Source organism: Octopus bimaculoides, chromosome 26 (genome assembly GCF_046866305.1).
Source record: "Octopus bimaculoides isolate indiv1 chromosome 26, ASM4686630v1, whole genome shotgun sequence".
Taxonomy (NCBI): domain Eukaryota; kingdom Metazoa; phylum Mollusca; class Cephalopoda; order Octopoda; family Octopodidae; genus Octopus; species Octopus bimaculoides.
The window spans coordinates 20,746,966-20,752,965 of NC_142953.1; the positions used below are offsets into that span (position 1 = coordinate 20,746,966).

Genomic DNA, 6,000 nt, shown 5'->3' on the forward strand with positions numbered 1-6,000 from the left:
GTTCCGTTGATCGGATCAACTGGAACCCTCGTCGTTGTAACTGACAGAGTGCTCCTTTTAAATATATAAACCAGTCAAAATTGCAAAGATAATCTGGATCTCAACTGAAGAGAGAAAACTCCGAATGACCTGTCCATGTTTTCCTTGTATCGTCTATCTGGATGTTTTGTCCTTTTCTTGTATCACCTAACTGTCTTGATGTTTTGCATTCTTGTCCCATTTTGTATTATTTATATATATATATATATATATATATATATATATATATATATATATATATATATATAGCAATAAGAAAATGGAAGGGATTAATATGTGGTATTCATCAACTTATAGACATTATATTATGTCAATTTACTTGTTTATTTACTAAAAGGACAATTATAACAATATACAAACACATGTGACATATTATGTCTTATATCAGTAATCATAAAAATATAACATATAGTAATAGAAATTGGGATATTACTATTACTATATGTTATATTTTAATAATTACTGATATAAGATATAATATGTCACATGTGTTTGTATATTGTTATAATTGTCCTTTTAGTAAATAAACAAGTAAATTGATATAATATAATGTCTATAAGTTGATGAATATCACCTACTAATCTCCTCCATTTTCTTATTGCTATATAAATTAATGGTAAAATAACTTTTTACCTTCACCTATTTATTGCACTTGGTAATGTAATTGCCATGCAATGAAAAAACACTAGTGTAATGTTGTTGGCACTCCGTCGCTTACGCCATCGAGGGTTCCAGTTGATCCGATCAACGAAACAGCCTGCTTGTGAAATTAACGTGCAAGTGGCTGAGCACTCCACAGACACGTGTACCCTTTACGTAGTTCTCGGGGATATTCAGCGTGACACAGTGTGACAAGGCTGACCCTTTGAATTACAGGCACAACAGAAACAGGATGTAAGAGTGAGAGAAAGTTGTGGTGAAAGAGGACAGCAGGGTTCGCCACCACCCACTGCCGGAGCCTCATGGAGCTTTAGGGGTTTTCGCTCAATAAACACTCACAACACCCGGTCTGGGAATCGAAACTGCGATCCTATGGCCGTGAGTTCACTGCCCTAACCACTGGGCCTCCACACTAGTGTAATAATAACTGGGTATTCTTCCAGCAGTATATTGGATAGATATTATCCCTTAGTGGGTTGGATTCACAACCCCTAACTTTCTTGGATATATATATATATATACGTATACATAAACATACATATACATATACATATATATACATATATATATATATATATATATAATGTACTGTTCTGTGATGGTAAGATCAGCAAAAAAGTACTCCATCTGGTGAGAGATAAATCTTGATAATACTAAAACTCTAGGGATGTTTGTCTGTAACTGAAATATCTCAGAAATACTATATTTTATCTTATTTTTTTTTTACATATTTATTTTCATACCTTTGGCAGTGCAGTACAACATTTTGTGACATTTGAACTTCTATTTAAATGATTAAACACAATTTTTGTTATTTCTTGATGAAAAATGGACATGGCTTCCATGATGTCAACACATATACATACATACATACAGAATACATTCACATATAATGAATGTCATGGCGTTTCAATCAACACAAACACATGTCTGCTATCTGTGACATATACACACACATTGTTTTGAAGTACACAATATTTTCATCGTTTAGAAATATTTTTAATTGAACGTGATTTCATCAACCGGAGTTCGTTAATTTCCGTAAAAAGATTTTGTTTATTTACTTTTGTTTTAAAGTGAAAGAGAGGAGAAAATGACTGATATGTATATGTATATATGAAATGGACGTGTGTGTGTGAAAGAGAGAGAAAAAAAGAGAGTGAGAAAGAGAGAGAAAAAGAGACAGAATGAGTGAAGGGGTGTGTCGTCAGGTATACGTACATACATCAATACATATGCGTACATCTTTTACGTGTGCATGCAAGAGAGAGAGAGAGAGAGAGAAAGAGAGAGAGAGAGAGAGAGAGAGAGAAAGAGAGAGAGAGAGAGAGAGAGAGAGTGTGTGTATGTGAGTGAGTGAACGTGTGTTCTCATGTATGTGTAAGTGGCACTCTTTCTCTTTCTCACACACACACACACACACCCATTTCACATACACGTTCATACATCTTTCACTTTCTCCTCTCTTTCACACCAAAACAAAAGTAACAGGCGATTTTCAGGATAAAAATTGTTAAAAACAGGCTTCTACTTATGTAAATTGATTACCGATTTTTGGATAATTCCAATTAAATAAGTCCAGAAGTTAGGTTTAATATATATACATGCATAAGTACCGTGAATTCCCATTCTACAAAATAGCAAACAATTCCATGAATACTTTACCAGGAAAGGCTGTGTACTAAGTGTAGTATCATTTAAAGGACACAATACATGTTTTTATGTGCTACTAGTAATTTCATATATATATATATATATATATATATATATATATATATATATATATATATATATATATATATATATATACATATATATATATATATATACATATATATATATATATATATATACATATATATATATATATATACATATATATATATATATACATATATATATATATATGTATGTATGTATGTATGTATATATATCATCATCATCATCATCATTGGTTAATGTCTGCTTTTCAACCTGGCAAGGGTTCTACAGCTGGATGCCCTTCCTAATGCCAACCACCCCGAGAGTATAGTGGGTGCTTTTATGTGCCACTGGCATGGGGGCCAGCCAGGCAGCACTGGCATTGGCCACGCTTGAATGATACCTTTTATGTGCCACCAGCACAGGTGCCAGTCAGGTGGCACTGACATCGATGATGATGAATTGTTTTAAGGAACTGGGCCAGCAGCATTTTGGCAGGAAGAAGGATAGTCAATTACATTCTTAACTCGTATCTTATTTTAGTGACCACTTCCCAAGAAGGATGAAAAGCAAAATTGACTTTGGTAGAATTTGAACTCAGAACGTAAGGAACTGGAAGAAATATTGCAAGACTGACAATTCTGTCTATTGGACACTCAGTTCTTTTACCCCTTTGGTACCAACCCACATAAGAGAACCCTTGGTTCTAGATACAAATTTTTTTATCTAAAGTGATTTAAATTAAAACCTTCCATCAAAATTTTATGTTAATTTATGTTCCAAACACCAGCTTAATAACGACAGAATTATTTTATTGAATTCTTCATTAATTTCAAAATTAATTGAACAAAGTCAGTGAATTTGAACAGAAATATGACAACAAAAGGGTTAAAGTGATCTAAATTAAAATCTTCCATCAAAATTTCATGTTTCAAACAATAGTTTAATATTTTACTAAATTCTTCATAATTTCCAAAGTGAATTGAATCAAAACCATTGTATTTCATTAGTTGCATCTGTCTGTATCATCTCCGATGCTTAGCTTGTTGTTCCTTGAAAGTTTGATCTAGCATCCCATCACAAACCTTCCTCTTATCTCCTTCATAGGGTTAAAGTGAGCGAAATTAAAACCTGCCATCAAAATGTTATGCTAATTTATGTTCCAAACACCAGCTTAATAACGACAGAGTTATTTTATTGAATTCTTTATTAATTTCAAAATTTTATTGAAACTAAGCAAAATGCTTAGCAGCATTTTGACAATCTTTGTATTCTGAGTTCAAACTCCAGAGGTCACCTTTGCTTTTCATCCTTTCAGGGTGGATAATATGGGTATCAGGTGTGCACTGGGGTCAGCATAATTGTCTTATCCCTTCTCCCAGACTTACTGACTTTGTACCAGAAATCTGAAACCAATGGCTATTCCAATGTCCAACCCCCACATATATTCTCCATATTCATTGGACCCTTCGCACAGTTCTTTGTCTTCTTACCAATTCTTTCCCTCTTTCGCAATCCTCTAGCCTTGTTCTTCGTATTTGAAATCAGGGCTCAGTCCAGTCTGTATTCTAGTTTGGGGTAAATTTTCATCATCACCACCATCATCAACATCTTTACCGTCACCACCACCACCACCACCATTGTCATCATTATTTCATTCCCCACTGCCAACATCATCATCATCATGTGTCATCATCTCTGCCACCATCATCCTTACAACTACTATTCTTACTGTTGACCACCACCACCACCATCATTGTCCTCATTATCTGCCCCCATCATCATCATCCTCATCATTCTTGTCATCATCGCCACTATCACCACCACCATCGTCTTTATCATCACTATCTTTACTATCACCAGCACCACCATCACCACCGTCATCATTACCACTCACCACTGCTACTTCTACTATGACCATACTCTCGCTCTCTCTCTCTGCCACCACCAACATCCTCAGCTGTCATCAGCAGTGACGTCACCTCTGCACCACCACCACTGCCACTGCCACTACAAACACCAACCACCACCACCGCCACAACCACAAACACCACTACCACCATCACCATCACCACCGCCACTGCCGGCACAACAAACACCACCACCACCACCACCACCAGCATGATAAACCTCATATTCTCCACCAACCCCCTCCACCACCACCACCACCACCACCACCACTCTCTTCCCACCATCCCAACAGCAAGAATAACAGTGGAATTATTGTGGTATTTATCAGTCCATGGAGTATTTTCTTATAGAATGGTAAATATTTTCATTATCAGATGAATTTTAGATCAATAACAACTTTATCTATCTTTGGCAGACTGGGGCGTGTGATGTGAGGGTGATAGCAATGCCGGTTACATGTGTGTGTGTGTGTGTGTGTGTGCATGTGTGTGTGTGTGTGTGTGTGTGTGTATGTGTGTGCATGTGTGTGTGAATGTGAGTGAGTGTGTGCGAGTGAGTGTTGTGTATGTGTGTGAGTGAGTGTGTGTGTGTACATGTGTGTGTGTGAATGTGTGTGTGTGTGTGCGAGTGAGTGTGTGTATGTGTGTGTGTGCCTGTGTGAGTGTGTGTATGTGTGTGTGAATGTGTGTGTGAGTGTGTGAATGTGTGTGCATGTGAGTCCGTGTGTGCGCGCATGCATGCGCATGTGTGAGCGTGTGTGTGTATGTGTGTGTGAGTGAGTGAATGGATGAATGTGTGAGTGTGTGCGTGCATGTGTGAGCATGTGCGAGTGTGTGTGTGCATGTGTATGTGTGTGTGAGTGTGTACGTATGTAAGAGTGGTGGAGTGGCAGGAATGGCAGAGTGTCAGAAAAAGTGTGATGCAGAATTTCTCACTCTTTACATTCTGAGTTCAAATGTTACCAAGATCAACTTTATCGTCCCTATGGGATCAATAAAATAGGGCACCAAACAAGCACTGGGGATGAGGGGCTCATCGTATATATATATGTATATGTATATATGCGTGTATGTGTGTGTGTTTTTGTGTGTCTGTGTTTGTCCCCTCACAATCACTTGACAACTGATGTTGGTGTGTTTACATTCCTGGTGTGTTTACGTCCCTGTAACTTAGTGGTTCAGCAAAAGAGACCGATAGAATAAGAACTAGGCTTACAAAGGATAAGTTCTGGGTTCAACTTGTTTGACTAAAGGTGGCGCTACAGCATGGCCACAGTCAAATGATTGAAACAAGTAAAAGAATAAAAGAATAGAAGATATATATATATATATATATATATAAATTTAGTGAATGGAGTAAAACGCATATGTTAACTGCATACTTTTATTTCCAACATATGTTTCGAAGATTACAAATTATACCTTCCATAGGAATAGGTGATGTTGATAAGGATGTAATCTTCTCTTCAGGGAAATGCCTGGGAACCAGCTTAAACGTAAGACATTTTAACTGAATATGAGAACTGTAGTTGGAGAAGGTTGTTATGTAATTTATTTGGAAAAGCCGTTAGAGGTTGGGACGCTACCAAACACAGAGACATATATATATATATATATATATATATATATATATATACACACACACATATACACATATATATATATACTTCATTTAAAAGCAGCAGAAATA

At 36.4% G+C, this 6,000-nt stretch overlaps 1 protein-coding gene across 3 annotated transcripts in view; it reads left to right on the top strand.

Moving 5' to 3' along the window:
• LOC106868957 (anoctamin-7) overlaps positions 1–6,000 on the top strand; it is a 313,520-nt gene that overhangs the window by 101,756 nt on the left and 205,764 nt on the right. The window lies entirely within an intron of this gene.